Source organism: Cervus elaphus, chromosome 13 (assembly GCF_910594005.1).
Source record: "Cervus elaphus chromosome 13, mCerEla1.1, whole genome shotgun sequence".
In the NCBI taxonomy this organism is placed as follows: domain Eukaryota; kingdom Metazoa; phylum Chordata; class Mammalia; order Artiodactyla; family Cervidae; genus Cervus; species Cervus elaphus.
Genome location: NC_057827.1, coordinates 51,416,881 through 51,438,942, shown reverse-complemented (window position 1 = coordinate 51,438,942; position 22,062 = coordinate 51,416,881). Strand labels below are relative to the sequence as shown.

General features: G+C 39.4%; 1 long non-coding RNA gene across 1 annotated transcript; it reads right to left on the bottom strand.

Annotated features, from left to right (window-relative positions):
- Window positions 1–5,185: 5,185 nt before the first annotated feature.
- Window positions 5,186–14,319, bottom strand: LOC122706775. The gene is made up of 2 exons (XR_006344459.1): window positions 14,188–14,319; window positions 5,186–7,182 (listed from the first exon to the last, which is right to left on the bottom strand). It is a non-coding gene; the product is annotated as an uncharacterized LOC122706775 (long non-coding RNA).
- Between the last annotated feature and the right edge of the window lie 7,743 nt (window positions 14,320–22,062).

Genomic DNA, 22,062 nt, shown 5'->3' with positions numbered 1-22,062 from the left:
GCTAAAATAATAACTCTGTGTGATATTATATGATAGAGAATAAGCAAGTCAGAGCCAACAGGTCTGGAGGGAGAGCCCAGTAAGAGCTCTGAGAATCAAAATAGAGAGGGTTTGTTTTATGACACAGCTGTGAATCAGCTTGAGAAGTAAAGGGGAAACATAGTCTGATCCTTTCCATCATTGGAGCAAATCTTAGAAAAACTTCAGTGTAACGTAGATGGTTCAAAATTTCACTGAATGATGCTCTAGACTGTTCAGGTACCTGAACACAGCTGTGTCAGGGCTACACAACCTCTTGTGTTAAGCCGACATTTCCCTAGGCTCAGAAGTCTAGAGCCCAAGGTAAAGGACAGGCTCTTAGTGGGTTGGATAGAATAGTACTTGTTTAAAGATGGAATAAATATGGGACTTCCCTGGTGGTTCAGACGGTAAAGAATCTGACTACAGTATGGGAGATTCGGGTTCAATCCATATGCCTGGAGGAAAGCAGTTGGAGATGAGTTTTGGGGATGGAAAGTTTCATCACTTTGAAGGGTGCAAGTACTGCTTTTCCAGCTTTCACTGTGGGCCGGTAGTTTAGGTATTTGGGAAGGAGAGTCAGGCATGACTCCTCCTCCATGGATGTCTTCTAAAATTTAGAGCCCAGGGCAGATTGTAGAAAAAAATCAGTTGTCTGTTAGTGTGTCCAGCGAGGTACAGTATGTTATTGATAAATAAACTGATCTGCTGCTGCTAAGTCACTTCAGTCGTGTCCGACTCTGTGTGACCCCATAGACGGCAGTCCACCAGGCTCCCCCATCCCTGGGATTCTCCAGTTAAGAATACTGGAGTGGGTTGCCATTTCCTTCTCCAATGCATGAAAGTGAAAAGTGAAAGTGAAGTCGCTCAGTCATGTCCGACTCTTGGCAACCCCATGGACTGTAGCCTACCAGGACCCTCCGTCCATGGGATTTTCCAGGCAAGAGTACTGGAGTGGGGTGCCATTTATTGCCTTCTCCGAAATAAGCTGGTCAGGGTTACTATTGTATAAGAAAATGAGCCTTCTGGGTGAGTTAATCTACTCAAGTTCCATGATCTCTTACTTGGAACCCTTCAATGTGTTCTGGAATTTCAAAATATTTTGAATTTTAGAAAGGATGAATATTGCATATTGTATAATATTCCAGCAGAGTATGTGGCAATAAGCTGTAGTTGTTTATTAACGTTTATGTGATGCAACAAAATGATGAATATTAACACTTGAGGAATTAAAAAACCCCTATAAATCATTTCACATCATTTTGCCACCAAATGATTTACAAGAACATCTTTTCTGCTTTTAGAGTTTCCTAAATTTGACATTGTGGTTAAGGCACTATGGACCATTCCTTCTGGGAAAGCATTCTGTTCATGTGAGGGGTTGGGGTCTGATATTCAGTTCAGTTGATTATAAAACTGTTTCTCTTAGAACATTGTAACCATTTCTCCATTGCCTAACAATTTATATTTATTTGTATATATTATTGTATATTTCTGTATTTATTTGTAGTTAACTTGTTTCTTTGCCTAAATGATTGTTGGATTTTTTAAATTATAGTTTAAAAATGTGCTAGGATATATTTACTTATTAACTTGGATGTATGAGGAGTTCTTTAGATACGTATACATTTCATCTAAATAAGTATTTTCCTTGATTTATTTAATTTGCATTAATTGTTATGATTTTCCTTGATTTATCTCATTTGTGCTCATTGTTGTGATTTCTTCTTAGGGTCCATCTATAGTTCTTAGTTTGGAGTTTCGTTCTTCATCCTCTATACCTAGCATGTCTGCCCTGTCTCCAGTTATTTACCACTGTTCTTCATGTTGTGGAAGAACTTTTCAAATTTGTGCTTTCTATCACAAATGTATTTCTTTTCCAGAACAAGTTCCACAGTAATGTGCATTTAGCTCTCAGTGCCTTGTTAGCTTTCTTACCTCATATTTTCATTTTCATTTCAGTCTTTTCTTTTTTTTAGTTGCTTCTCCTTTAATCCCTTTATTTTTTCATTTCATCTCAACATATTCCTAGACTTTCAGGTGTTACATCCTATTGTCAAAAGTTTTTTGGAATGTTATCTTGATTTCTCTAGCAAATTATTTTCAGAAGTCTGCCCATTCCCTGAATCTTTAAGATAATTTTGTTGTTGTTGAAATAAGAAAAAAAAAATAGATTCCAGGGAACTTCCCTGGTGGTCCAGTGGTCAGCTCTGCATTTCTGCTGTTGACGGTGTGGGTTCGATCACTGACTGGGGAATTGAGACCCCATATGTTCTGTGGTGTGGTCAAAACATAAATTATAAAAAAGTAGATTCCATGCTATTGTTGTTTGTTTTTTAGTTTCTACTGCTGGACCTGCTTCTTGGGTCTAGGTGTCAATCCTAGCTCTTAGATTTAAAGCGGTAAGGCCAGTTGATGAGTGTAGCCCAGTTCTGTGTCTGTCAGGTATTTATATGCGGCAGCTCTGCTGGACATATGTGATTGTGTCCCATCCCGGTGCTTAGTTTTCTGACGCTTTGAGACGACAGGGAATACAGAAACCACAGCTTTGCTCTTTCACTGTAACAGGGCTCTTCCTGTCTTGCTTTGCTTGCTAAAGTTCATTTGTGAGAAATATCATTTTAGAGCAATGAGCCATTTTTAGGCCTCTCTAGTTTTCTGCCTGGCTTTTTTCTGGGAGTTCATAACCCTGGCAGGTAGGAATATGTTGTGTAAGGGTGGAGGTGAGGGTGAGGGAGGAGGTAGAGTAGGGGTTAGGAGTATGTGGGTAGTTCAGTAGCACTTTGCTGTTTTAAAAATCAGCAGTTTTGTCTAAGGTTAATTGTCAATTTGCTCTTTGGTTTATATATAGTCTCTGAGTAAAGGGACAGTTTTTCGGTTTTCTTTGTGGTAGGAGGGGGTTTACATTTCATGAGACCAAAAAATGGGTTATGCAACTATTGTTTCATTTTTGTCTCAATCTTTCTCATTCATTTATCCAGTCTATATTTATTTAGTCCCTACTATAGCTAGGTTAGGCATGGCTTCTAAATGTTGGGGATATAACAGGAAACAAGAAAGTGCTGTCTCTAATGGAATTTATAGGCTAAATAATAAATAGAAATATATATATATAATTTTAGAAATGAGCTATGAAAAACCTAGACAGCATATTAAAACACAGAGACATTACTTTGCCAACAAAGGTCCATCAGTCAAGGCTATGGTTTTTCCAGTAGTCATGTATGAATGTGAGAGTTGGACTATAAAGAAAGCTGAGTGCCCAAGAATTGATGATTTTGAACTGTGATGTTAGAGAAGACTCTTGAGAGTCCCTTGGACTGTAGGGAGAGCCAACCAGCCCGTCCTAAAGGAAATCAGTCCTGAATATTCGTTGGAAGGACTGATGCTGAAGCTGAAACTCCAATACTTTGGCCACCTGATATGAAGAACTGACTCATTGGAAAAGACCCCGATGCTGGGAAAGATTGAAGGCAGGAGGAAAAGGGGACGACAGAGGATGAGATGGTTGGATGGTATCACCAACTTGATGGACATGAGTTTGAGTGAGCTCCAGGAGTTGGTGATGGACAGGGAAGCCTGGTGTGCTGCAGTCCATGGGGTTGTAAAGAGTCAGACACAACTGAGTGACTGAACTGAACTGAAGTGGTATGAAGCAAATAACACAGGATGAGAGTAAAGACACGGGTAGTGGTGATTATAGTTAAAGAAAGGCTTTTTGAGAAGATTGTCTTCCAGTCTTAGTTTTTGGGAAAACTATGAAAGCTCAGCTTTTTCAAGGTTTTCAGTAGTCACAGAAAGAGTGGAGATGTTATATCAAGACCTGCAAGGCATTTAAGATGGGGAATATCTGAAATCATTTTCATGGCAGTGTTTCATGCCTTCTCTGTGTGTGTTCTTAATTAATTGGTGAAAAATTTTAACACTGATGATGACTAGATGCTGGAGAAGACCTTTGAGAGTCCCTTGGACTGCTAGGAGATCAGATCAGTCAATCCTAAAGGAAATCAATGCTGAATATTCATTGGAAGGACTGATACTGAAGCTGACGCTCCAATACTTTGGCCACCTAATACGAAGAGCCTACTCATTGGAAAAGACCCTGATGCTGGGAAAGATTGAAGGCAGGGGGAGAAGGGGATGACAGAGGATGAGACAGCTGGATGTCATCACTGACTCAATGGACATGAGTTTGAGTAAACTTCAGGAGATAGTGAAGGACAGGGAAGCCTGGCATGGTGCAGTCTATGGGGTTGCAAAAAATCAGACACAGCTTAGTGACTGAACAACAATGACTTGACCACATGCTGTGATAGTAATGGAGTTAATATTGGAACTCAGAGATTCAGATTTCCTTGTGTCCTCTATCGAACCATCCTTTCCCCTCATTTTCACCTTTTCATAAGAGCATTAAAGTGGCTATGTGTTTCTTCTTTCAGGTTAGATTTTTTAGTCTCATAGCTCCTGTGATCTTTTCTCTAGACCATTGCAGGGTGGATGTGGTGCAGTGAAACGTGTTGGACTTTAAAGAGCTTGCAGCTTTCAGTGTGTTCCTGTGAAGAACGCTTGGCTAGGAAGAAAGCTTTCCTTAGTGATAAAGACAGGGCAGATGTTTTGTCCTAAAGTTAGGAGATGTTTTACTTCTTTCCTACTAGAAGGTAGCTCAGAGTTATGAAGTTAGTTTCAGTTTTCAAAAAAATGTCTGCCTACAACGCAAATATTTTATGAGCTTTAAGGATACTGTCACATAAAATAGATGTTTCTACAAAATTGCATTTTATAATAGTGCTATAACTTATGATATGGGATTTTTTTGAGATTCATGATTTTTAATATTTGTACTGTGTAGCAGGAGCATATGGATCCAGATGTAGCAGGCAGTTCTCATTTCTCTCTAGAACTCTCCCTTTAAATCTCAGCACTGCCTTTTCAATACTGATTATCAGACATCAGTCTCTTCTATCGCTTTCTAGTTTGGTCATCACCAATCACTCTCATGGTTGTGAATGTTCTATTTCCTAGGGTTCGCAGAAAATACTTTCCATAATTGGACAGGGTCTTTGGTGTATGCCCTCTCACAGTTGCTCCCTTTTCATTTTAGGGAGAAGAGGGGAAGATTGAATAGTAGAGTGGAATAAGAAAATTTTCCTCTAGTCTTACATTCATATATTTTCAGGAAAACTTTTAAGGAGTGTTTATTAAAGGGAAATATAATACTTGTTTTACAGAGATAAAATGCAAAGGAAGTAGTTTTCTTGAAGTCCATTAATTGCACCTGCTCAACTTTTATGAGACTGTGGCCCTTTATCTTTCTTGGACAACTTCCCTGGGACTGTTTCCAGACTTCTGAGGGCCCCTTGTACTTACCTCATCCTTCTGTTACCGTTCACATCCTATCTCTTCCTTTTAATGTGGGGTAGTTCTTGTTTCTCCAAAAGGTAGTTATTTTTACTGTCGCCTCACATTCAATTGTCTAGTTCTTTAGCATTTGAGCTAATTGCCCATTAAACCTGGAACCCCAATTATTAGACACTTCAATACAAGCTTTCTTCCTAGGTAACTGTCCTGATCTTAAATTTTTCTTTGTGGTGAAAGGATATGCAGGCATCCTCTTGTACCAGAGAAAGGGAAGAAAAACCATCAGTTAAGCTTCTATCTTGAAACAGTCTGAATGCGTACATGTTGTCATGGATTTTCAAAGACTTAAAATTGGCTTCTCCATCCAAATCATTTGGAGCTCAACGATTGTTTTTTAAGTACTGATATTGTGCCAGGCTCTGAAAATACCAAAATGGACAAGAAAGAAAGAATCCTTTTCCTATAGTAACTGCTGTTCTGGTTTGAGAATTAGACTGTAAATGCCTGAGCCAAAGTAGTATATAAGAAGCTTTTAAATTCATCATTTCAGACTATGTAAGTATCACATCGTCACATCATGCACCTTAAACTTACACAATATTGTATGTCAATAAAGCTTATAATGTGCAGAAACGTCAGGTTCCCAATATGGTAGTTGTTAGAGCAAAATTATGGGCCAGAGATCTTGGGTGGGGGGTGGGGATGGGTGGGTAGCAAAACAGCTCAAAAAGAGGAAGAACAGAGGAAGGTAAGTATAGACAGTGAATACTGCAACCTGAGGGATCTACCCAAAACTACGGATGCTGATTTCCTGTTTGATCACCCCAGATAAGTTTACTTTTTTTCCCCCAAATCACGCGGCTGACACTTCTTGCTGAGAATAAGAGGAAAGAGTGAGTTTTTTTCCTATAATCATTCAATCGTTAGTAAAAAATAAAATGAAGAACTTGAAAGTTCTTCCAGATAGCATATATATGTCTTTATAGGGAAGGACTTTGCTATTAAATCAATCTGTGCAGCTAGGCCATATAATTCTCCTTTCTAAGTTGACTTTGCGGCTGAACTTCTATTATATTTTGAATGTGGTATATAAGTAAGACAAGTGAAAGAGAAGTTTGGAGAAGGATAGTATTTGGCGTTATGTTCATTGTATGCAGTTAGAGATTTTTTCTGTTTTGAAGTTCTGTTGTCTTTGTTCTAACATTTATTTTCCATCTTAAAAATTTTATTAGGAAACATTTAAAAAGAGTTGTTTTACCTTGACATCTCGGCCAAGGCATTTGTATCGTGGCAGTTTTTCTAACTGTGGTCAGAGGCAGTGTGAAGTAATTCTTCACAGTAATAATATTTGGCTCTCCCAATTTGCCTTTTCATGTAATTTTAATGGTTGTACTCCATATTCACTTATCCCTTGTTTTCCTCAGTCTATGCTCTTTTTAACCACTCACTTCCTAGTGGAGCATGGAAAGAATGAACTTCTGAATCACTTGTGCCACTCAGCAAGGTCAGTTACGATGTAGTCAACTGGAAACTGTCATTGGAGTCAATCTGAATACTTTAGGCCAATAACTCCAGTTTCTTCTAAAGAATAGCAAGGAACTGATATCTGACTGAAGTGTGGAGGAAGGTGCCACGCAGGTGGGAATGCCGGGGCTGGTAGAAGGAAATGAAGGCCGTCTGTAGAGCAGGGGAGCGTGTTACTTTTCAGGTACAAGATTTGGAGTCTGACTTGGTTCACATGTGGTCTCTGCCTCTCATCAGCTGAGTGATTTGCAGCAGATCCTTTCTGAACTTCAGTTCCTTCATCTGTAAAACAGAGACCTTAATGTATCTGCTATACATGATGACTGTATTCTTTAAGTGAGTATATTTGTAAGACACTACATATGTAGAATAGCACAAAGTAAGTGCTCCATATGTATAAAGACAAAAATAAGAGAGAGAGATCCTGTCCTAATATTTTCTGGTTTTCACACTTTCACCTAATAAGGAGAAAACACTTCAAGGATATTGGTTAAATACTCAAAATGGAGTTAAAGGCAGACTGTGCAATACAGCCTAATTAGAAGAAAGATGGGAAGGGCAATATTGAATAAGCAGCCAGGTAGTGACTGTTTCCTATCATCTAAATTGAATCAACCAATTTAAATATCTGAGTATTTTCGATAGTCCTGTATAAGGCAAGCATCCATAATTGACCACTAGTATTTACATTTATATTAATAAAGAAAAAATAAAATCAGAATATTCCAGAGGGAAAAAGTTATTCATGGGTTGACATAAAAGAGATACAGTCTTACAGTATATCAGGTTCAACAGCTCTCTTTTTCACAGATCACTTTGAGTCCTTTTCTTCTGATTCGATGGACACTTTCTGTTTTGCTTTCTCCTCTGTCTAGGGCAGCACTCTGGTGTTCAATGAATATTCATGATGACTGATTTCTGCCCAGTGACAGTACTGCACTCAGACAGAGAGATTCTCACTGCTCATTCAGAATCTACAGACCAGAATTAAAAAATCAGCCTGGCTAGTTCACGTGCTGAAAGATAATATGTTTACACAGAATGCTTATTTGGAATATACAGATCCACAAAATTCCTTTTAAAAAAATTTTCAAACATAGCAATCATATTTAAAAAAGGGGCTTCCTGTATAATTAAAGCAGCCTGCCTACCTTCCCTTAATGTCAGGAAATTAGCCTCATACATGAAAGGACTCTGCATGCGTTGTTTCCTAATTTAAGGGACAGTAAGGGTCTTTAGATAGGTTTCTCTTTGACTGTTCACACATTAGAAAAGTGCTCTGTATTAAGATTAGGTGGCTCATTGCTGAGGGATCTGGAAGAACTTCATGATGCCAGCACAGCAGCTGGCAAGATAGTTAAATCAACACCTGACAAATAATCCAGCTACTTAATTGACATGCTGCAGATTTTAAAATGCAGAGAATGAAAATCTTCAGAATTCAGTCATTTATATCTAAACTTGAAAACATTGCCTTAGATTCAGAATATTCCAACTGAGTTGGAAATGTGAATACTGGCAAAACCAGTGTGCATTGGTGAGTTGAGATGTAAATGATCAGAGAATTTAAAATTTCTCAGTGAAAGGTGCTATTGCAAACAAAGCAAAGAGGTATGAAGTCTGTTGGCATCTGGTGCGACCATTTGTAATTATTTTACAAATGTCATACCTTTCAAGGCTTTTTCATGTTAGTCTGTGTGTGTGTGTGTGTGTGTGTGTGTGTGTGTGTTATATGGTGTGTTTTGGTGGAGTTAGGAAGAGGGTCTGTCAATAAATTCCTACTTTAATTATAAACAAAACCACACCAGAGTGGTATGGCCTAATGAAAAACCTGGGCCAGAGAGGGTTAATCTGGGCCTATGTTCTCAGGTGGGCTTCCCTGGTAGTTCAGCTGGTAAAGAATCTGCCTGCAATGTGAGACACCTGGGTTCGATCCCTGGGTTTGGAAGATCCCCTGGAGAAGGGAATGGCAACCCACTCCAGTGTTCTGGCCTGGAGAATCCCATGGGCTGTATGGGGTTGCAAAGAGTTGGATATGACTGAGCGACTTTCACACGTTCCCAGGTGGCGCTAGTGGTAAAGAATCTGTCTGCCATTGCAGGAGATGCAAGAGATATGGGTTTGATTCCTGGCTCAGGAAGATCCCCTGGAGAAGGGCATGGCAACCTACTCCAGTATTCTTGTCCGGAGAGCCCCATGGACAGAGGAGCCTGGCAGGCTACAGTCCATAGTGTCACAAAGAGTCGGACATGACTGAAGTGACTTAGCACGTATACTACATCTTATGTCTATTTTCTCATAATTAAGAAAATAATTTTCAAAAAGTATAAGGTTGTTTTGAAAAAGTCCACATTGTTATCTTTTGTCTCCCTTTGGTTTTTTTACTCCATACTAACTCATGATCCTCATTTTCATAAGCCAATTGGTCAGTGTTATTTTATATGAGGAAGAGGTTATTCCTAGAAAATTCTGGGGTTCTCTTCAATAATTCATCTTGTATAATATCTAAATAGAAAGGCCTTTTGAAACCATGAACAGAAAGCTTTTATGTTTTTTGAGCATCTTTACTGAAATTACTTTTTACTTGACACTTGTAACTTATGGGATTTCAAAAGTGATAAATTCTGAATTTTCAAAAAATTAGAAGTATCAACATGCTAATAACTGAATTCTTTCAATTCTCAATATTTTTAGGTCATAATTTTAATAACTTGGAGTAGTTATTTAATTTTTCATAAGAAGCATGACTTTATCTTCTAGCTTATATTATCTTTGGTGATGTAAAACCCATTTTCTTTTTTTTTTCCCAAAAATTTAACTTTAGGTCCTAAATTTACCTGAAAATTTCCCTTATCTCATGTAGACTTTGATTTCATTCTTGGGTCTTAATCTGCTTGTTCAGTTATATATTCAGGCAACTTTGTGATTTAGAGCCCTCTTATAAAACAATCCGAAAAGGTCAGATTTTTGGTGTGCAGTTCAGAGAAGTTTTGTAAAGTTTAAAGTGGACATGAAAAGGTTATACATTTATAGGTGTTTTCTGTTTTAAGCACATTTCAGTATAGCCTATAATACAAATAAATATAAAACAAGTCAATTTCTTACCCTTCTTGGACCTATAAAAATTACCTACTGGAAATGGTTTTTCTCTTGCCATGGAAGAAATCTGGGAGGACCCCAGGACTTTTCTGGTGGCTTTAAAAGAGAGTGCTAAAGTCACATCAAGCTCTTGATAGTCTCAGCTCAGAAAATAGATACCCAGTGTCCAGCATTCCTCAAAACTCTTTAGTGTGATTTAATATCAACTTTTCCTCCTCTCCCGGAAAGGAGCTAACACTGAGGATAGAGGACAAGAAGCCTTTTGTCTTTTCATGTACTTTCTGTCAACCAAAATTTCAGAAATGGATACCCAGTTGGCATAGAAAAGGTGTTTATTTGGGGTTTGTTAGGACTGCAGCCTGGGAGATAGACTCAAGGAACACTTGAATTGTGTTCTGCTGGATTTGAAGATGAGGGAGGTTTATAAAGACAAAAAATCTGCAAGGTTATAGTTAGTTAAATGAGTTGTTTATCAAGAATTATAATTGGAGCTGGCAAGAATTAAGGGTGCTTTTTAAGTAAGGATTGGTTGAGGTCAGAAATATTTGCATAGTTAAATGGGGAGACCCTGAGAGATTCCAGTTGGCAGGTATTTTTCTGAATACGCCTGGCGGTGTCCTTGGATTTGGTACAGTTCAGTGAAGTTCAAGTTCTTATTGTTGCAGGGACTGTCTGAGACCAGATCCTTAACGGCTATTTGACTCTTTCTGTATGCCTGAACTGTGATTACTCCATTATAATTTCATTTTGTCATCATGCCTTATCCATTTGCTAGTTTTGGAGTGTGGTAGGTGGGGAAGAGGATCTGGGCATTTTTACTTGAACGGGAAGTGGCACAGGATGGTGGTATGCTGTGATGTAAGAGCCTACCAGTTAGCTTTTTTGACTGTAATGTAAGTGCCTGACACTAAGCTTTTGATTGTGGAGGCATACATTTCAAGGACACCCATCTTAAATAAACCGATTGCCAACAATACTGGATACTTACAGAGCTAGATTGGTCTACTCCTGTAGTTCCTCCTCTTTGGGAAGCTCTGGTTGACCGAGGTAACCGACCATCTGGCATCTTGCTTTTCCCTTCCCAAGCTTTAATTCCTGCTCTTATGTTTTAAGTTCACCAATAAAGAGTGAACCTGTGAAAGCCTGGGCACCTCCATCTCTACCCATGATGCCTCAGGCATGCTGTGTATTCCCCAGGACCTGTCAGTAATGAACCTTGTTTTTTCAGAGTTCCCTAATGGTTGTTGCTGAAGTGCATCTTGAAATCATAAGAACCCCAAGGGCTGCAACACTGGCTTCAGTGGGGCAAACGTCTGTGGCAGCTCTGCACAGGTAGTTCTAGCCTAGGTGACTGTCCCAGGCATTTCTAATGATGGCATCACTATTGATAGGCTGATAAGATCTGAAACATGTGCTTTTTGGGCTTGGCAGACATGTAAGGCTGCCCTAACCATGCAGACACTTTTGTGGGCACTTCATGCCTCCCTCATGGTCTCCTCTGCCTCTGGGTTGCTAGTTCTCAGACAGCTCCTTCCTTTAAGACCTTGGATGGTATGTCACTGCTTCTTCTTTCTGGGTAGAATTTAGATGTGTAGGACTTAAAACAACTTCAGGCTGTTTCACCAGAACAGTCCATATCTGGTCTACAGGAAATCCTCCCACTTTCTTGGATCCACTGTGGGAAGCCAGAGCCGTCTCTTTCTAGATTAAGTAGCAGATCTTCAATTTGCAGCGGCCAAAGTGTTGACCACCTTGTCACTCTTCCTCCCCAGATTTTCTGGCAGGAGTGTCACTGTGTTTTCCAACCAGACAGCAAAGTGACAGTATTTTGCATAGACAACAAGGACTGATGAGATCACGAACCATTTGTTGTATATAATTTGCAGTAATTGCCTCAATGAAGACATGGAAGTAACTTTAAGATAATTTTTTATAATGAGATTTTACCTTAACTATAAATATTCAGGACTCTGCTTAGGGCTTCCCAGGTGGCTCAGTGGTAGAGAATCCATCTGCCAATGCAGGAGAAGACAGAGACATGGGTTCTATCCCTGGATTGGGAAGATCCCCAGAAGTAAGAAATGTCAACCCATTCCAATATTCTTTCCTGGAGAATTCCATGGACAGAGGAGCCTGGTAGGCTACAGTCCGTGGGGTCTCAAAGAGTTGGACAGCACTGAGCACAGCGTAACATGCACTGTTTGCATGGTTTGGGATGGTGGTTTATAGATAAACCATAGAATGGATGATCTCTGTAAAACTGATCATGTTAAGCTGATGTCCCACCATGGTTTTAGGTATGCCAAGATGTCTGTCAGTCCCCTCATTCCTCAGGGTGGCCAGGAGGGACTTGGTACAAATTTTATTATCTTCTGTGTATGCAATAAAAATGTTGGAAAGAGTTGTACTATACTTCATGTTAATGAAAGAAACATTAACATGAAGGTTGAAAATCAATTAAAAAAATTGAACTTAGCAAAATTTCATTATGGGCTCTGGATATGCAAATTGCTATTAGTAATTACTATGATGAGTGATATCCAGTGTCAACTCTATATAAATGTCAGCAATTAACAGTATATATTATATGTTTTTGTCATCTCCAAAGCTGACTGGTTTCTACTTGTTTTGAAAATATGTCACTCTTCTTCAAGAAGACCTATAATTTGTCAAGATCAATCATTTTCAGATTCTGCTACACAGTTTAGGTGACAGGTTTTACAGTGCTAGCCAAAGTTTAAAGTCTCTTATTTGATGATACAAAAATTCTGTCACATAGATAGTTAGCAATGATCATGTACCTTTGCTAAATCTTTGGATTTACCCGTCATTTTCATTCATATTATTCTCATCTAATCATATTTCTACATTAAATATTGGGTCAAGTTTCAGCAAAATTGTCCAACTAGATTAAAATTTGTTCATATTTTATGGAAGTGAAATATTTTCTTCATTGTTTTCATCATGATATGTACAAAAGATATTTATTTCCTTGATTTAATTTGTGCAGAGATGCTAAAGGTAATGACTAAGTGTAATCAAAGTGTTTATATCTTCTAGTAGATCAAATACAGAAACATTTAAAAATTTTAATGTACTTTGATATTAAAAAAGAACTCTACATTTCTTTTGGCATGGATAACATTGAATTACCCTGCTGGAACCCAGATTCAATTCTGTTAAAATTTTCTAATCAGGGCTGTGAAGTTAAGAATATCTTTTCCTACCTTATTCTTCTAAGGAGATTGAAGGAGTGTCTCAGAGACAGCTCCTAAAATTTTAGAGAGGGAATAGAGTTCCAGAGTGAATGATTTGGTTCTCATAAAAGAATTTTTAAAATTATGGAAGATGGAGAGTCCACTAAGTCTGACTTGTTCATTTTCCCCTCTGATTCAGAATTATTTCCAGACAGAAACTTAGCTGAACAAATTGACAGGTGTAGTGAACTAGTGTCAGGTGGAATGCTCTGAATGTAGAGATAAGCATACTTTTCATTTTCTTCCTGTTCTTGAGAGTGATGCAGAATTTTGATGCACAAAGTGGGCTCAAATGATGTTTATTGATTGAATGAACTAAAATTTGTAAATCCTATGTATGCTGCCTTTAAATGACATGCAAATAATGAAGTACTCTATTCAGTAGTCCCGTGACATCAAATACTTCCCAAATTGTGTCATTTAACTTAAATGTTTTGATGATTTTAGATATAATTAAAGAAATATAACTTTTATATAATGGCTGATATGAATTATCAACAAAATAAGTTGCGTTCATTGAACAATCCTTTACATAGTTTCTTCATAATGTAATAAATGTTACCTTCTCTCATCAATTTTAACACTTATTCAGTGTATAAAATCACAAAGTCCATATAATGCAGCTTGGAATATACCCTGGCAGCTTTGCAATTACACTCTAGTGGCCCAAACAGATAGTGTGAAAAAGGCACCATAAACCTTAGTTCTTATTGATCAGCAATTACACTTTCACAGTAAGAGCAGCAAGAAAATTCAGAACTTAGGTGTCTTCTTAACATGTACATGAGTCATGAGATGAAAAAATTGAGAGATTTAATGAAAACTAGGACTTCTCAGAGAAGTATAATGATAATGACCGTCTTTTCTATACAGTCATCAGGTTCCCGAAGGCACAAAAGGCAGGCCTGATTTTATACTTGAGAGTACTTACCACAACAGACGTCTCACACTGAAGTGTTGGAGTTTACTTTATTTACAGGAGGAGTCGGTGACACCGGCACATTTTCCTGAGAAACCGAGCCTGAGATGGGTATTTACATGCCAAAGGTTTGTTGGGAAGTAATCCAGGGGATCGATGGCGTGGGGTAGTGAAGGAGGCCAGACTGAGCAGAGGTCAAACTCCAGTGCAATTGTCTGATGGTTTTTATGTGTCAGCTTTACTGGGCCACAGGGTAGGCAGATGTTTGGCTAAACATTATCCCGATTGTGTCTGTCAGAGTGTTTCTGGATGAGATAGTGTTTGAAATTAGTGGACTCAGTAAAGCAGAGTCCCCTTCCCAATGCAAGTCGACCTTATCCAGTCTGTTGAAGACCCGAATAGAACAAAAGGCAAAAGAAAGGAGAACTGATTTGTTTTCTGCTTATTTTGTTTGGGACATCAGTATTCTCCTGCCATTGAACTGAGATTTAGAGCATCAGCTCCTTTGGCTCTTAGGCCTTCAGATTCAGACTGAAGTACACCACCAGCTTACCTGGGTTTCCACCTTGAAAATGGCGGGTTGAGGGACTTCTTAGCTTCCATAATCTTGTGAGGCAACTCATTATGATAAATTGTCATATATGTGTGTGTGTGTGTGTGTGTGTGTGTATACATATATATATATATACATATATATATATATATGTTCTGGAGTAGGAATCTGGGCCTTGCACAGTGGTGTCTACTACCATGCAAGTACGTGTGCGTGCTCCGTTGTGTTAGACTCTTTGCCAGCCCCATGGATGCAGCCCATCAGCTCCTCTGTCCATGGAATTTTCCAAGCCAGAATTACTGGTGTGTGCTAAGTCGCTTCAGTTGTGTCTGACTCTTTGCGACCCCATGGACTGTAGCCCACCAGGCTCCTCTGTCCATGGGATTCTCCAGGCAAGAATACTGGAGTGGGTTGCCATTTCTTTCTCCATTTCTGGAGTGGGTTTCCATTTCCTACTCCAGGGGATCTTCCCAACCTGAGGATTGAATCCAAGTCTCCTGTGTCTTCTGCATTGCAGGGGGATTCTTTATCACTGTACCACCTGGGAAGCCCGTCTGCTACTGTGGGTTATCATATGAGAAGTCAGTGGAGAGAAATATATCTGGAAGTGCAGTGGCTGTGTCAGACTCAGAAGCCACCAGCTATTCTCAAAGCAGTGTTTGTGGACGAATTGTAACCAAGCAGGACCCTGTGGTTACCTTTGTCAAGTTTATAATTAACCCCTCTATCCAAACCTTTATTTCTTTTTTTATTTAAAACTTTTTCTCCTCAAGATTGAGGAGAATGAAAGAAAAGGAGGGGAATTGTAACCAAGCAGATCAGGACCCTATAGGACCTTCCTGGGACAGGCCTTCCCCCATTTCCTCTGCTTTAGCTACTCTGAGAAATATCTAGTTAATAGTATTTGATGCAAATTTGCTAAGTTGTTTTGCAGATGTGAAAACCGCCCCACCAATGGAAGAAGTACTTGACAACGGTGAGCACCTATAGCCCCAGGCCTCCTGGAGCCTAAGGACGTATAATGTTAACCAACCCCTGTGATAATGTCTACCACCCTGCTGCCTCCCCATCAGCCAGTCAGTGAACTGTGCAGGAGCTGATCAGGAGCTGATCACATCACTCTCATTGGCCCTTTAAAACTTTAAAAATATTTTACTGAAACTCTGTGGGAAGCTTGAGGCTTTTAAGGACGTGAACCACCTCCTGTCCTTGCAATAAACCTTTCTCTGCTCCCCCCGCAAAAAAAGCAATGGAGGATATGGATTCAACAAGTAGCCTCTTTTAGTTCCTCAAAACCTCAGTATATTATCTTTTGCAATCCTTTTGGATTTAAAGTTGGAGTTTTGAGAGATATAGAGCCTTTTCTTATAGATGTTGATGTTTTTGTTTTTTTGTTTTTTTTGATCAATTACTGTGTTAGGCATGATTCAGTATGGGATTACAACAATAAGTAAGAATTAAGATTTGCCCTAAGTTATTGACAACATATTAAAGTGAATTTTCAGTAGTGGAATAGCAAACATTTTGGTAGATTATGGGTGAAGGATGGACTTATTTCCATTTTGAAGAGTTGGTTTTCAGTGCCTCCCATATCCCACTGCATAGATGGTTAACACACTCCTCTTATTCTCAGAGTTATCTTTGAGACTGTGATCAGATATGTACCTCTTTTGAAGTCTCTGAACTAGCAGGGAGTAATAATACTAGCACTTTTCTAGCATTTTGCAATTTACAAAAAGTGCAGTATACCTCCATCATTATTAGCAAATAAAACAGAGACCCAAAGAAGTTGCATAGTCCGCTCAAGTTCTACCAGCAGAAAGTGCTCAAGCTCTACCACCAGAAAGTGATAAAATCAGCATTTCAACATAATGTAGTCTCCCTGTATGTCTCTGATCACCTTGTGGAACTGCAGGGGGGAACTACAAGAGGATGCTTGTTGAGCTCATATCCTCCTACCAGGTGAATCCCCTTTGTCCGTAGGTTTCCTAACACCATGGAAGTATTTAGTGAAATTATGAAGAAGACTATTATATATATGTGTGTGTGTGTGAGAGAGAGATTGATAAGGCTTATTATAAAGTATTTCCTTATCTTTTTTCGATTCAAGTGTGTTTCCTTTGAATTTGTTTTCTAGATGAAGAAAATTTACTCATACCTCCTCTACTCCTCATGTTTTATTTCCTTTTTCACAAAGTCCTATTTTCTATCTTGTTGCTCTAACCATATCCTGCCTTTCTCATAGAGCCCCGAGATCAAACTAGAGGTCTGAAGTTTTATTTCTTGTACCCATAACCTCGCAAAGGAAAAACCATTGCCAAGTGTAGTTGAAAGATTACTGTCTTAAAAACTTTTTCTTTTGAGGTAATTGCAGATTTACTTACAGTTTCAAGACAGGTCAGTGTACCTTACAGTACAGACAGGTCTAGTGAACCTTCTCGCAGTCTCCCCTGGTGTAACAGCTTGTGTACCTATAGCACAGGAGCACAGCCAGGCTCACTTTTTATAACTTGCCTGATGTTCTTGCTAAAGAATCTATTTTGTACTGTGTGGCTAATTCATTCACTTGTCAGAAGCAGTCAGTTCAGTTCAGTCGCTCAGTTGTGTCTGACTCTTTGCAACCCCATGGACTGCAGCACGCCAGGCCTCCCTGGCCATCACCAACTCCTGGAGTTTGCTCAAACTCATGTCCATTGAGGTGGTGATGCCATCCAACCAGCTCATCCTCTGTTGCCCCCTTCTCCTCCTGCCGTCAATCTTTCCCAGCATCAGGGCCTTTTCAGATAAGTCAGTTCTTCACATCAGATGGCCAAAGTATTAGAGCTTCAGCTTCAGCATCAGTCCTTCCAATGAATGTTCAGGACTGATTTCCTTTAGGATTGAACGGTTTGATCTCCTTGCCGTCCAAGAGTCAGAGGCAATAGAGTGATTGTAATCTTTGGAGTCAGAACTAAGTTTGAATATGAAATCACTGATTGGAAGTTAGAAAAATTGCTTCACTTTAGTTTCCTGTTTTGTGCAGTTATTGTCTTAATATAAAAACGTGTCATAAAAAGCAAGTTGTACTGAGTGTAAAATCTATGTAAATTATAAAGACCTTTGCAAATGATGGCTTTTATTAGTATAGTTTATTGCATACTGTGCCTAACAGGATGTTTAGGGGTAATATAGACAGCAGTTTCTTGCCCATTGTTTTACCAAGGAAAAATTAAATAAAATTATTTATACAGTTTCTTTCAAAGCCATGGTGGTTAAAATCTATTATGTTATGCTTTTTCTGTTTTATAAATCAATTATAAGAAAAATATCTGGAGGAAGTACAGAGAAGGCAGTGGCACCCCACTCTAATACTCTTGCCTGGAAAATCCCATGGACAGAGGAGCCTGGTAGGCTGCAGTCCATGGGGTGGTGAAGAGTTGGACATGACTGAGCGACTTCACTTTCACTTTTCACTTTCATGCATTGGAGAAGGAAATGGCAACCCACTCCGTGTTCTTGCCTGGAGAATCCCAGGGACGGGGGAGCCTGGTGGGCTGCCGTCTATGGGGTCGCATAGAGTCAGCCATGACTGAAGCGACTTAGCAGCAGCAGCAGAGCTGCCCATTTCTTTTTTTTAGATAAATAAGACATTTTACTTCTAAATAATCAGATAATCTTTTTCACCTACACAACAGGTCTTAGGTGACATCATTGGCCATTGATTTAGATATTCATCCTTAAATAGTATCCTTTATGTGGAGACCATGTGACAGAAATCTCTCTTTTCTCTCTTAATAAGTTTATGCTGTTTCTAGGTTACTTTCTTTTCTTTTTTTTTTTTTTACCAGTGAACATTGAATTTTATAACAGAGCATGATTATTCTCCTTTAATTGCCTATTTGGTGGGTCAGAAACAGATGTGTAACCTATCTTTAGAACTTTGTGAGGGGATGGAACTTCTTGGCAAGCATCTTTTTTTTTTAGTACTAATGTACTAAATGGCGCCAGTTTTCTCTCCTACCCTCATTTTCCCTTCATCTCCATTTCTTTATTTCTTGCTTTATATTTTTAAGCCTCCCTAAACCCTTTATGGTGCAAGGTGAAGTTGACGTAAATAAATAATATCAGAGTCTTAACTTCAGCCCATGAAGATATACAGACCCCTCACTGTAGCTGTGTTTGTGTAGTAGGTCCTGCCTGTGCACAAGGAATTTAGTAGTTGCTCCAACATGCTGTCCACAGACAGTTTACAATTCATGAGCCTAAAATTAAATTGATGTCTTAAAAATCCTCTCAAAGGGAAAATGTGTTTTAAACTTCAGTTGTAAACACGATAACTAATCGTGGGTAATAACATTCTGGAAGGTAAATAATTATGTTAACGTATTATCATGTGATTTCACAATACAAGGGGCTCAACCCTATGAGCAAATATTAAAATGTGAAGTATGAAGCAAACACAGACAGATTTGTCAATTTTATATGTTTGAACAATCAGGTTTGCCGCTCACTGTTGCCATAGCAACCAAGCTGCCTATGTGAAGTAAGCAACTAAATTTCATTGCTCCTTGGTGTAAAAATAGCAGCTGTTAATGGTTCTTCTCTCTGTTGGAGCACATCATAAAAAATTTTAAATATACCCAGACACACTGTTATTCCAATCCCAAGCCAAAGCTGATGGTCAGTGAGGGTGACCAGCCTTTTCAGTTTGCCTAGGACTGAGGGGTTTCCCAGCACATGGGACTTCCAGGGCTAAAACCAGGACAATCCTGGAAAAACTGGGATAGCTGATCATCCTACCAGCCCTCCTCAGTAGTTAGAGTCACATTTTATGTTGCCCACAGGCACACCTTATTTTGTGAAATAGGGTAAGTTATGAGCTGGAAAACGGTACGATGAAATGCTATTTGGGGATATTATGCAGCCTACCGGAAGGAGAGTCTGGAGGCAGGGAGGCCAGTTTCAGAAGTTCCAGTGTGAGGTAGTACAGATCTGAAATGGCCCCTCACTTGAATAAATGTGCCATGTTACGCACTAGTGTGTGATTATAAAATAAGACTATCCTTCCTTCCTCTAAAATTAGGATGAGATACAGGACTAAAAGACTTCTCGGGTGGCTCAGTGGTAAAGAATCCGCCTGCCAGTACAGGAAATGCGGGTTTGATTGGAAGATCCCCTGGAGAAGGAAATGGCAACCCACTCCAGTATTCTTGCCTGGAGAATTTCATGGACAGAGGAGCCTGACAGGCCACAGTCCATGAGTTGCTAAGAGTCAGACACAGCTTACTAAACAAGAACAACAACAGGCCCGTTAACTTGATTGTCGTTCAGTCACTCAGTCGTGTCATTTGTGACTCTCTGTGACTCTTTGGACTGCAGCCCGCCAGCCTCCTTTTCCTCCATTATCTCTCGCAGTATGTGCAAATTCATGTCCATTGAGTTGGTGATGCTGTCTCGCCATCTCACCCTCTGCTGTTCTCATTTACATTTGCCCTCAGTCTTTCACAGCATTAGGGTCTTTTCCAATGAGTTGGCTCTTTGCATCAGGTGGCCAAAGTATTGGAGTTTCAACTTCAGCATCAGTCTTTCCAATGAACATTCAGGGTTGATTTCCTTTAGGGTTGGCTAGTTTGATCTCCTTGCTGTCCAAGCGACTCTCAAGAGTCTTTTGCAGCACCCCAATTCGAAAGCATCAGTTATTCAGCGCTCAGCCTTCCTTATGGTCCACCTCTCACATCCATATATGACTACTGGAAAAACCATAGCTTTGACTATACAGACCTTTGTTGGCCACGTAATGTCTCTGCTTTTTAATATGCTCTCTCGGTTTGTCATAGCTTTCCTTTCAAGGAGCAAGTCTCTTTTAATTTCATGGCTGCATTCATGGTCTGCAGTGATTTTGGAGCCTGGGAAAATAAAATCTGTCACTTTTTATGTGTCTGTCACTTATGTATTTACTGTCACTGAAAAATAAAATCTCCCCCTTCTCATTTGCCATGAGTGATGGGACCAGATGCCGTGATTTTAGTTATTAGATGTCTCCAAAGGTATGCCTCATGTAGGCCCACAAATCAGCCTGTTTGCTGCCATATGACATCTGCTTTGTGCTGCCCTGATGCCCCCTTGTCCATGCCTACTCCCTACAAAAGTGTTTTTGCTGCTGCCAATCATGAGATGCCAGTGCCTATGCTGAGAGTGCTCCCTTTGGATGCTTCCAAAGCCACTGCTTCTTGGAGTGGTGAACATTGCTGGTAATATTTTTCACTTTTTAATTTTATTGAAGTATGGTTGATTTACAATGCTGTGTTAAATTCTGCTGTGTGGCAAAGTGACTCAGTTATGCATGTATATTCTTTTCCATTGTGGTTCATCACAGGATGCTGAGTATAGTTCCTGTGCTGTACTGTAGGACTGTGTTGTTTATACATTCCGTATATAAAAGTCTGTACCCGCTGGCACGTCTGATTAGAGTAGTATCCTCTCCAAGTCTGGGTCACACTTAGTCACTTTGACTCCAGTCCAGTTCTACTCATGCCAGAGTTGCAGAATCTCTAACCTTTTTCTCCAAAGGGGCTCAGAGCCAATTCAAGAGAAGGGCCAGTGCCATTCTGTCCCCTCCAGGGCCCTCATCTTTCTTCTAGCCCATCTCCAATAGAACTCTTTCTTCCTCTCTAGTTACAAAGCCAAGGCTCTCCTAAGTTTATTAGTGAAGACAACAGGTTGGAATGGGGGGAATGAAAAGGAAGAAATGAGATGTTGTTAATAATTTTTGAGCAAGGACTCAGACTGCCAGAATCACTGTTTCGCAGATATTGTTAAGGATAAAGTGGCATTTTTTTTTTAAATTGAAGTATGGTTGGTTTATAACATTAAATTAGTTTCGTGTATACCACATAGCGATTTGATGTTTTTATAGATTATGGTCTGTGTAAAGTTATTACAAAATATTAGCTATATTCTCTGTACAGTACATCCTTGTACCTAATTTTATACCTAGTAGTTCATATCTTCAGTCCCTTTCCTCTATCTTTCCCCTCTCTCTGTCCCTCTCCTCACTGGCAATAATTAGTTGGTTCTCTGTATTTGTTTCTGTTTTGTTTCATTTATTTATTTAATGTATTTTTTTAGATTCTGCATACAGGTGAAAACATACCGTATTTGCCTTTCTCTATCTGCATGGCTGGATGGCATCACTGACTCGATGGGCATGAGTTTGAGTGAACTCCGGGAGTTGGTGATGGACAGGGAGGCCTGGCGTGCTGCAATTCATGGGGTGGTAAAGAGCCGGACATGACTGAGTGACTGAACTGAACTGAACTGATCTGCCTTATTTGACTAAGAATAATATTTCATTA